The sequence below is a fragment of the Talpa occidentalis genome, unplaced genomic scaffold (assembly GCF_014898055.3).
Source record: "Talpa occidentalis isolate TD23 unplaced genomic scaffold, MPIMG_talOcc4v2.1 talOcc4.2, whole genome shotgun sequence".
Lineage (NCBI taxonomy): Eukaryota > Metazoa > Chordata > Mammalia > Eulipotyphla > Talpidae > Talpa > Talpa occidentalis.
The window spans coordinates 33,139,824-33,151,465 of NW_023602073.1; the positions used below are offsets into that span (position 1 = coordinate 33,139,824).

The following is an 11,642-nucleotide window of genomic DNA, read 5'->3' on the forward strand; positions in this document are numbered from 1 at the left end:
TTCTGAACCCAGTTTTCTCCTCTCCTTCCTCAGACACTTTTACACATAATTGCTCTTAAGTTCACATACACACCTTTGTGCCTACACCTCCTAGGTTGAACTACAATCTGTGTCACAGTCTATACCCATTCTACTTACTAAAGGGTTCATTTTTAGACGCACAAAGGGTGTGTATAATCCTCTTCCTTTGCATATGGGCAGGACTTGCGCTTAAGGTGGGTTATTGTCCCATGGATCAGGTTACTTTATATGACAAAGATGAGGGAATAATATGTTCTATAAGATTTTCAGAGCAGGTGGCAGGGACACTGCACTACAGGGGTCTTGATTTTGGTCCACTGAGATTGATTTTGAACTTCTGATCTCCAGAACAATAAAATAACAACAAAATAACAGATTTGTGTTATTTTAAGCCACTGGCTGTGTGGTAATTTATTTCCATAGCAATAGAGATTTCAACCCCTGCCCCATTCTACATGATTTTGGTGACTATTAATCATGTACTTTTCCACTCTTTCTTCTTCTTCAAAGAAAAGACATAACCCAGATTTTCTAGACCAAGATCAGAATGGAAGACAGTTGGATCAAAATCATGCCAGTGCATCCCCCAGGATATCTTAAATGAATTTCAACACTTGAGACCCCTGTATGTCTATCCTTCCCAATGTTGACTGGTTACCTCTGAGCCAGTTAGAATGCTAGTAAATTCCATTTGGTGTGGGCTTGGGGGTTTAAACCAGTCAAATGCAATTTCTTTTGCCTACAATCAAAATACCCTACCAGCTATCATTTAGTGAGAACTTATTTTCTTCTCCCCCAAATATTCTCTTCAGTTTGACTTTGCATTTGAGGTATTATGCTTTGTCTGTAATTAGGTTTTAACTCTATGATAACTCTTTATATTTCAACTCTTTACAACAACTCTTACAATAATTCTAGAATTATGTATTTTTAGTACCATTTCACTGAAGGGAAACAGACACAAAGTGTTAATGTGCCCAATGTCACATGGCTATTTTGTGGATCTTGTTCTTACAAGTCCACCCACCCAGTGACCAAGTTATATTGTTTTCAGATAGGTGATGTCTGCCAAAGAAAGATGGAAGAGGCATTTCTCACAGAGGGAAGGAAGACCCCAAAGTTAAGGGCAAGGAGGAGGCTATGCATATAACCGTTACAGAGATAAAAGCTAAAGGAGGAGAGTATTTTCAGAGGGGAGGAAAATTGCTGACTAGAGGAACTAATCAATCAACCAGTGTTGGTTGTTCCTTCCAATTATTGTGTTTTGTGCTGTGATGTTTGGACAAAATATCAAGCGAAAGAATTAAGAGAACAAAAGACATGGTTCCTGTTCCCGTGGTCTTAGTAATCTAGCTCTGATGATAAGACCAGTGACCAATGGGCTCTTTGGAGGATTACAAGAGATAATACAAGGAAATCTCTTAGTAAGGTGTTTGGAAGTAATGAGGCTAAGTAAATATTTAGTCTAATTCCAGTTTTTTTTTTTTAAGATTTATTTATTTACTTACTTAGTTACTTATACAAGCACTGGGTACAGTCAGAAGCGCGGGAGGGTGAGAGAATTCACCAGAGCCAGAGCGGGGAGCAGAGCAGGCAGAAGGACCAAAGTACACTGCTGAGGGGAGCAGCGGGCTGCAGAAGAGGTGTACGTGCCATGCAGGACCCTCCTCCGGTGGCCGGGGAGCAGCCGGGGATCGAACCAGCGCTGCAGAGGCTGCGGGCAGCTTTGCAACCCAGCGCTCAACCGCTGCACCACCGGGGAGGCCCCTAATTCCAGTTTTGATCAGCCCTTCATCAGGGATAAATTCTTTGCTTAGACATGGTAATGCCTCCACCTGAGATTTACCTTCCTCCTCTGGCTTCCAGCACTGGTGCGTTTCCTGTACACCTGTCTGAAGGTAATCTTACTTTCCTCCTCCTTCAGTTTCTTGGAGGGCTTTCACTTTGGGTTCCAACATATCACCAGTAATGCTTGTTGGATAATGTGGCAGGATGGAGTTTTCTCCTCCTACCTCATCCTCATTCCCTGGTCAGAAGTCCATTTTTGATGAGAAGGAACAACTATGGGCATACTAATGCATGAGCTGTATATTTAGCAATATTAGCCTGTGAAAGGTTGACTATTCTCAGTGTTTCCTTTTGAGGTTGGATTATTTCAACCTAATGTCCTCCAGATGGAAGGAAGGGTCTAAAACCCTCCCCTCCAGGATCATCTAGGAAAAGTTGTTAGTCTGGGGCAGGAGCCTAAGGGAGGAGATGAGGTCTGGGGAAGGGACAGAGATAGAAAAATCAAAAGAGATACAGGGGAGAACTGACAGTGGATTAGGATGTGAACCAAGAAGTAATGAGAGAGGAGCCAGTACATTTCTTCATTACTTTAATGGATATTTCTAGCCATTCACTACATTTGAGGAAATGTGTTCATGGGACAATTCTCCTGACTTCAAGGATCTCAAATGACAGTGAAAACATGGACAATACACTAGTGAATGGTGGAACAACTAGAAAATGTTGGAGAGTAGTAAGTCATAAAACAGAGAGAAAAGAGGGTGATACACTGGAGAGCACCTGGGGGTGAATGAGACAGGGATTCATCACAGGACACCAACACAACCTGGAGCTGGGACCTTCCATTTAACTAGTATGGCTGTCCTAGACACTGGAATCCAGGTTTAGCTGGGCCTTTATTAAGAATCATATCACTCTCCAATGTGTCCCTTCAGAAAGCGTTCTTGGTGCATTGCCTTAACCTCCCCCTCCTCCAGTGATCCGTTAAGGATCTTATTAAGGTTAAACACCTTGTATGGACCAGTGATTATACTACAGCTCAAGTCATGATCTGTACTTCTAGACCCTTTTTTAAAAAGATTTATTTATTCATGCATACAAGAACCGGGGTGCAGGCCAGATGTGCGGGAGGGTGAGAGGATTCACCAGAGACAGAGCAGGGGACAGAATAGGTGAACTGATGAAATACACTGCTGAGGGGAGCAGCGGGCGAGACAGGAGACCTTCATCATGTCAGCGTGTATTAGGAAACAGGTCAGACTGAGAACCTGAAGCTGTGTGGGGCTCCCCCTCCTGTGCACAGCCCTGTCCTTCTGGGAGCTCCATGAGAACCTGGAGAGACCTAAGGGTTCTCGCCCCTTGTCCTCTGCCCCGTGGCCACACGGGGGCGCTGCGGCGCTGTCCTAGTCTGGCAGCCAGGGGAGAGGCTGGGTGTGTGTGACTCAGGCTGAGAGGGTGAGCTGGGGCTGAGCATCCCTGGGGGAGCGGGTGAGATGCCCTGTGAGCAACCCTGGCACCAGGCTGGGGTGGGGGCAGTGAGGAGAGGAGGCTCTGGAGCTGCCATCTTCTCTCCCCACAGCCTCTCTCTGCAGCCCCTTGATGACAACACCCTGGAGACTGCAAAGCAGATGCTTTTCCCTTCAACTCCCTGTTTCTTTCATGAGGCCTATTTTTTGTTTTTTAATTGAAGCAACACTGATTTACAGTACTGTGTGTGATTTAGGGGAATAATTTCACATCTCTTCGATGTGAAATTACCAAAGCAGATACGTTTCTCTTCCACTCCCTGTCCCTTTTCTGAGGGCTGTTTTTCAAATTGCAGTAACATTGATTTACAATTCATTTAGGGAATAGGCTCACATCTCTTCAGAGGTAGTGACCAAACCATCCCCTCCACCCCAGCACCCAGAGTCCTTTTCCAGATCCACTGTGCCCCCCACACTCTGCTCTCACCCTCCCTCCTGGACAGAGAGGCAGGGACCTGCTGTCTGGGTCCCTCAGGCCTCGCTCCTGCCACCTCCTGCAATGACAGTAAAGGTTTGTGGTTCTACTTTCTATTTCCTTGGCATATCCTTTCACCCTTTCACTTTTAAACTACATTTGTTTGTATAGAAAGTCTTTCTAACACACACAGAATACAAATCTCCTTGATATTATCCAATCTGAGAATTGCAGGCTTTTTTTGAATTTTATATAATTCTTATATCATTTTTCATTTTTGCATAGTATATGCATTTTTATTTTGGTTATATTCCCCACACAATTCCCACCCCCCTTATTCTGACCCTAATCCCTCTTCTCCTCCCCCGCCCCCACTGTAGAGTGTCTCTGGTCTAGAGGTGCTTACTGATTTTGATTTTTACTTTATTGCAATTAGTCTTTTTCCTGGCCCCTTATTTTGGTTTTCTAAATTCCTGCTATGAGTGAGACCATCCGGTATTTTTCTTTTTCTTTCTGGCTTATTTCGCTGAGCATGATCCCTTCTAGCTCCATCCATGTTGCTGCAAATGGCATGAGTTTATCCTTTCTGATTGCTGAGTAATATTCCATGGTGTATATGTAACACATCTTCTTGATCCAGTCATCTGTTTTTGGGCATTTGGGTTATTTCCAAAGCTTAGCTATTGTAAACAGTGCTGCTATAAACATAGGGGTGCAGGTGCCCTTTGGAATTAATGTTTCTGTGTCATTTGGGTAAATACCTAGGAGTGGAATTTCTGGATCCTATGGAAGCTCTATCTTTAATAGGTTGAGGAATCTCCACACAGCTCTCCATAGTGGTTGGACCAATTTGCACTCCCACCAGCAGTGCAGGAGAGTTCCTTTATCTCCACATCCTCGCCAACATTTAGTTGTTGCTAGTTTTTTAATATGTGCCAGAGAATCGCAGGCTTTTGATTAGGATTTAGCTAATTTTTTTTTTTTTTCAGTATAATAACAACTTTACTGAAGACGGGTGGTGGGAGCTCTGTTTGGTGTTGGGTCCAGGGAGCAGAACAAACGGGGGGCCGTGGAGAAACCCTGAAGGAACAGTGCGACCCCCATCACCTCAATCACTAAGAGGCCAGCAGCGAAAGTCCCTGAGCCCAGCCGCTTGGCGCGCCCTCCTGGCGGGGTCTGGACTCCACCCCACCCAAGCCTCTCAGGCCACAAAGCTGTGCGTCCAGGGGGCCGCCTCTAGGGCGCCCACAGTGCCTAATTTATTTTTTATTATTATTTTATTTTATCTATTTTTACATCATTTCTCATTTTAATTTTTGCAAAATGTGTGCATTTTCATCTTGGTTATATTCCCCATACAATTCCCGCCCCCCTTATTTTGACCCTAATCCCTCCTCCGCCCCCACCCCCCAGTGTGTCTCTGGTTTATAGTTGCTTGCTGATTTTGATTTTTACTTTATTGCAATTAGTCTTTTTCCTGATCCCTTATTTAGGTTTTCTAAATTCTTGCTATGAGTGAGATCATCCAGTATTTGATATGGTAAGATTTGAGTCTATCACTTTGATGTTTATTTTTTCATTGTCTCGCATCTTTTTCATTCCATTTCATCATTTTCTGCCTTTCTTTGATTCAAGCAAATAGTTTTCTGTGAAATTAATTCTTCTTGTGGCTTTAGATATATTTATTTCAGTACTTTTTATTGTTGTAAATACTTAAATCTTTCATTTTTTAATATCTACTTAATTGAACTACATTCCATAATATATAGGACATTTACAGCAATATAGTTCTGTTTAACCATCTTAATGTTATTCATGTAATATATGTATATTAAACCAAAATAAACGGAAGCCAAATAAAACTGTAAAACACAAAATGTAAGCAGTCATATCTGTTCAATAAGTTAAGACAAGCTACAAAAAAAGAGTATTCTGCATGTCTCTGTTGCTAGTTGTTGCTGTAATGTGTGAGTTATCATCTACTGTCACTTCCCGAGGCCTGGAAGAAATCCTTTAACATTCCTTGGGACAGAACTGCTAGCAATGAATTCTGTTTTTAATTAACTCTAGTGTATTTACTTTGTCTTCATTCTCCCCGCTTTTATTTCTTTTTTTTTTTATGTTTTTATTTATTTATTTGTTTGTTTGTTTGTTTTTGTTTTTGTTTATACATGCACTGGGTACAGTCAGAAGCACGGGAGGGTGACAGAATTCACCAGAGCCAGAGCGGGGAACAGAGCAGGCAGAAGGACTGAAGTACACTGCTGAGGGGAGCAGCGGGCGGCAGGAGAGGTCTGCACGCCATGTGGGACCCTTCTCTGTGGCCGGGGAGCAGCCAGGGATCGAACCGGCGCCACAGAGGCCACGGGCAGCTTTGCAACCCAGCGCTCAACCGCTGCACCACCGGGAGGCCCCCGCTTTTATTTCTTAAGATCTTTACATGAAATAAAATTTACCAGTTATAGATGGACAGTTAGGTAAATATAAATAATAGAATAAATAGATAAATAAATATTCTAAATAAATAGAATCCTGGAAGCACAGACATAGAGCACAGACAGCACAGCCCCCTCATCCTAAAATGTCTCCTGCTCCTTTATATTGTTTTTTGAAATTTATTTATATATTTTTACATTGGTCTTCATTTTTGTACAGTGTTTGATTTCCCCTCTCAGGTGTTGTCCCCATGAAAGTGCCTCCACCAGGACACCTGGGAACATCACCACAGACTCTGCTGCTCTTCCCTCCCATTTTGATCCCTTTCCCTCCCTCTCCCCAGATGAATGTCTCCAGTGTATAGTTTGCTGCTAGTTTTGTCTTTTCCCCCAATCCCTTGTATGGTTTCCCTATGTTCCTCCTCTAAGTGAAACCAACCACTATTTTTCCTTTTCCTTCTGACTTATTTTTCACTGAGCATAATCCCTTCCAGCTCCATCTATGTTGCTGCATATGGCATCTTTATCTTTTTTGATTGCCGAGTAGTATTCCCTTGTGTATATATGGCACATCTTCTTGATCCAGACATCTGATTTTGGGCATTTAGGTTGTTTCCATATCTTTGCTCTTGTCAATAGCTGCACCTTTATATTTGATCCCTCTCCCTACCCCAGCCAGGCAACGTGCCTCCTTTCTAGCTGTACTCTGTAGTTTCTCACTCTATTAGATATTATCATTCTGAGGGCGTTCTCTATATTGCCAATGAATTCTATTATGAAATCTTTTATGGCTGATTTTGATAGAACCACTCCAATCTCCTTGCCATGTCTATCTTCATAGGTTATCTTTTTCCATCAATTTACCTTCAGTGTGTCTTCATATTGAAACTTCATCTCTTGCAAGCAATATATAGTTCACTTCTACAGTACTGTAAGTTTAAGCTTAATCTTCTTATCACCTGTGTGAGGCAGACAACCAAGACTCTATATGTCCCATTTTACAGGCAAGAGTGGCAACATTCCCATATTTAGCATGACACAGACCTAGGACCCAAGCCCAAGGCTTCCACACTCATAACTTCTTTCTCCAAGACTTCTTTTGTTGTTGTCTAAGATGTATTTATTTATGGGCCTCCCTGATGGCGCAAGGGGTTAAGACACGACCTATGAAGCTGTCCACTGCCTCTGCAGCACCAGTTCGAACCCCGGTCATGGAGCTACCCACATGGCACAGCAGACCTCTCCTGACTTGACTGCAGTGTATTTCAGTCAGTCTGCCTGTTCTGTACCCCACTCTGTCTCTGGTGCATCCTCTCACCCTCCACACCTCTGGCCTGTACCCCAGTGGTGGTTCCAGCTCAGGGCACCTCACATTATGCAATCACAATGTCACGCTGAAGAAAAGGCTTGGTGGACATGGAAGGGTCTACATAGAGGCTAATGCACGTGGCTGCTGGAAAAAAAGCTTCAGTTCTTCACCATGTGAGCATCTCCTTATCTGAGTGCCCACCAAGCAGAGCAAATGTCTTTCCCCCAGAGAGGAGCAGGAGAGATCAAGTAGGAGATCGAGACGCCTTTTGAGCCTCACTGTGAAGTAGCGCAGGCGCCCCAGCCTCTTCCATGAGCAGGGAGCCAGCAAGTCCAGGGACTCACAGGAGGGGAATTGGTCTTGACCTCTGGAGTGTATAAAAATACCTGTGGACATTTGAAAAACTTCTATTCTCCATCATCTGGCCACTAAATATTTATATTCTTTTGTCAAAGAAGGAAAATCATGCCGATACCCTGTAGAGAGTAGTCAGGCTTTATTCAAAAAAGCACCATGGAGAAAGCAGGTTTAATTCTAAATACATGAAAGACAAGATGCCGCGGACCAGCCCAGCGGTGGCGGGAGATTGAGACAATCTCAGGGTTGAGTGAGAACGAGCAAAAGGTGGTTGAAGGAATTAGGGCGAGGGACAAGAAAGAATGACACACAGACACACTCAAGGGAGAGTGAAAATCTGAGTGCGATTTATTGAAAGCAGTCTTCTCTTTTTATACATTTTTACAGTAATTGCTTCATTATGTTTCACACAGTATGTGGTTAATCATTTATCAAGGTATACGTGAATGCCTTGACACATAACATTACATTTTGCTTATTATTTTTCAAGAAATCAAGAATAAATCAAGAACATTTTATATTCTACCCTCCTCGATGGAGGTTTGTTCTAGATCTTCTGATTCATTGTTATGATTGTACTTTCTTATCATCATTCTATTTTTATATGTCCTATATTTTACTATTTATCCTCATAATTGTATTTGGCTATATTGTTTACTACAAGTAATAGAACCTGTTTCCCATAATTGCATTTCTTCACTATGAGCCTAGTAACTGGTAATGATTAACAACATGTTTTGGTGGTGCCTCAACAACTCCTAGGCCTGTTTGTTCCAGTTATTTTCCATAGATAAAAAGGTGGGAACCATTAAATCCCCTCGGGGACTGCGCCTGTCTTAGGTTGTCAGAACTTACTTTCTGATCTTACCCGTCATTGACTGTCCAGTCCAGCACACAGGGGCAGAGGGCTGATTGTGCCAAAACAGCACAGCCACCCAATATTAATGCAAAATTGTGGCAATTGTAACATTGCTCTCAGGAGCCGCCACAACAAGATTTAACACATCTGGATTCTTTCATTTTTCTGGGTATTTCTTTTTTCCCCCACTGACGCTGGACATTTGCCAGAACCAGGTGAAATCTGCCCCTGCAGTGTGCAAAGCTGGGGCCCTGCTCTGTTGCTTCAGTCTCCACTTGCTGCATTTTCATGCTGGGTCTTGAAGGGTTTGACTGGTCTGTGTGTGATTCAATGGTCAACCAAGGTTTTGGACAATGTCTACCCAGATGTTGGCATTCACTCACTTGTTGGTTACCTTGTGCCTGGTGTACCCAAATGTCGCCACCAAATCTGATGTTTAATTCCTCAAGTCAGTAAGATTTTTGTTGGTTCTCTGAGCTTGTGTGGATTGGGCAAGTCATCAGTCATAGGTGCAGATTGACAGATTGTACTAGGATGAGTCTGTCACTCAAGGGTAGAACACCCTCTAAGTTCTTTCTGGTTTTCCGACAGTTTCTCTTGAGTGTCCCACACCTCAGCACAGTTTAGTCATCAGCCATGGATTTGACAGAGTTTGTATTCAGATTTGGGATTGCACCTCTCCATCTGTTATTAAAATACATGTTAATTAAACTATTTGGACATACCATATTTTAAGGATATACCTCAAATCCATGTAGGAAAATCCATGATTTACACATGAAGGTAATTTTATTGTACATTATATTTTATTGTACTATTTTATTATACAACAAAGTATTGGGTGGCAGATACTGAAAGTTAAGAACATTCTAGATATGTACCGTCAATATGGTAGCTACTAACCACATACGGCTTTTTAATTTTAAATGATATGTAGTAAATATGCAACATTTCAGCTCATGAGCCACGTTTCAAGTATTCAATAGTTAGAGGCACCATATTGGTCAGTGCATATATAGAACATTTCTTTCTTCCTGAACATTCTGTTGGACAGCACAGCTCTTCATGGTTTGGGAGCATCAAGTCAGATGCATTAAACACAAGTAAAATCAAGGGGCCAATATTATCTCTCTTAAAGATGAGGTAAAGTCACTGGATGGGAATACATATTAAGTAGGTGAAAAACAAAATCAAAAAAGATTATCAGTGGGTCTGGTGCCTCCAGACACAAACTGTCCCAGTTCCAAAGGGAAGCACCTGTCTCTCCACCTCCCTTCTCAGACCGAGCACTCTCTCATCATCTCTGAGGAATGAGTGCTCTTCCAGGGATTCCAGGGGCAAAGCTCTAAGAAAAACTTTGGAAATTGAAAATCCAAACCAAGGAGATGGATTCTGAGAGCTCAATAAGAGACAAAGGCAGAGGACACTCGATAAGTGACAAAGGCAGAGACTATCTCTGGTTCACTGAGAAAAGCATTTCTAAAGTCGGTCTGTGGAAGCGTTGAGGTCACCCAGAACTTTTAATGAGATCCAGGAGGTCAAAACTATTTTTATAACATCACTTAGATACCATTTGCCTTTCACTATTTTGACATTTGCTAAGTTAAAACTTAGTAAGAATGGAAATTATAGTACCAACTGCAGTTGTAGTTATTTTTCACCACCACTTTCTTGCAGGAAAAAAAAAATCCAGACCAGTTTCACTTCAAAATGTCCTAGTTAAATCATGAAAGCATATTTTCTATTTATCATCCTGAAATCCACATTTTTTTAAAGGTCTGAAGTGATGACCAGGAAGTGCACATAAGGCACGTCTGCTACAGTCCAAAGGGCCGTGTCCCAGGGGGAAAAAACGTATGACGTGAATTCGCCTCTTCTTTTAGGCAATATCATTTTTAATTGAAAGTATGAATGGCTAAAACCATGGTTCCTTAGACTAATTGAATTGGCAGACACTTTCCTGAAAATGAACGTGAATCTGTCCCTTTTAAAAATCAACTGAGGGCACTTGTTGCCTTGATAAAATGTAAACTTCCAGAGAAAACCAGAATTATGGAAAATTGAGTCCTATTACTATAAACTTGACAACTTACAGTATGGACCAATTTTTTCTTTTGGGATCTGTGGTAAAAAGTAAAACATGATTTTTGATAACTTGATCCCAGAGTAATCAACACTATATCTATTTAATATGTAGTTGAAAGGTTTGGAGCGGTAAAGAAAAGGAGAGTCAGGCTACATTTCTCAAAGGAAGGGAAAATTTATTGTGCCCAGGGCAGACCTCAGGGAACCAAGGCGGGGTCCGTGAAGCCGAGCACGTTGTCAGGGGGAAGCAGGCTTTTACAGGGTGAGGAGAGGTCAGGTGGGAGACTGGGCTTATAGGGCGGGGAAAAGATTTGTAGTGCAGGGGGAGGTTCATTATCTGAATTCTCTAGGCAGGTTTTAACATTCCTGTTCCCAGGTGGGCTTCCTGGTGGGTTTTTGCATTCAGGCCTCCTGCATGGACCCTTCATACCAGCCTTTTGTTGATAGGAAAAATGGCAAAGTTTCTTTCTTTGGCTACTTCCTGCTGGAAGGGCGTGAAGACCAAGGGGGTGGCTCAGGCCTGGTTATGAGGGTCTTCTGCAGGGATGCGAGAATGTGGGTGGAGAAGGAGTTGGTTAAAGGTGGTAGGAGACATTTCCTGAATGCGAGCCTGTGTGAATTTTAAGAGGCAAGGAACAAAAAGAAAGAACAAGGTTATTATTAATATTGGCTCCAAGAGTGGGAGGAGCCATGACACTATAGGATTTTGAAACCATGTTAGCGGAGAGTGGGAGCCCCCGCTTTCCCTTTTCACGTCTTTGCGTAGTTTCATGAAGGCTTCCACATTTTTTTTTACAATCCCTGACTCACTGATATAGTAACAACATTCTTCCCTGAGGAACAGGCA

The 11,642-nt window shown here is 42.4% G+C and overlaps 1 long non-coding RNA gene across 3 annotated transcripts in view; it reads left to right on the top strand.

Moving 5' to 3' along the window:
- Positions 1 to 11,642, top strand: part of LOC119252011 (uncharacterized) — a 105,221-nt gene that overhangs the window by 51,685 nt on the left and 41,894 nt on the right. The window lies entirely within an intron of this gene.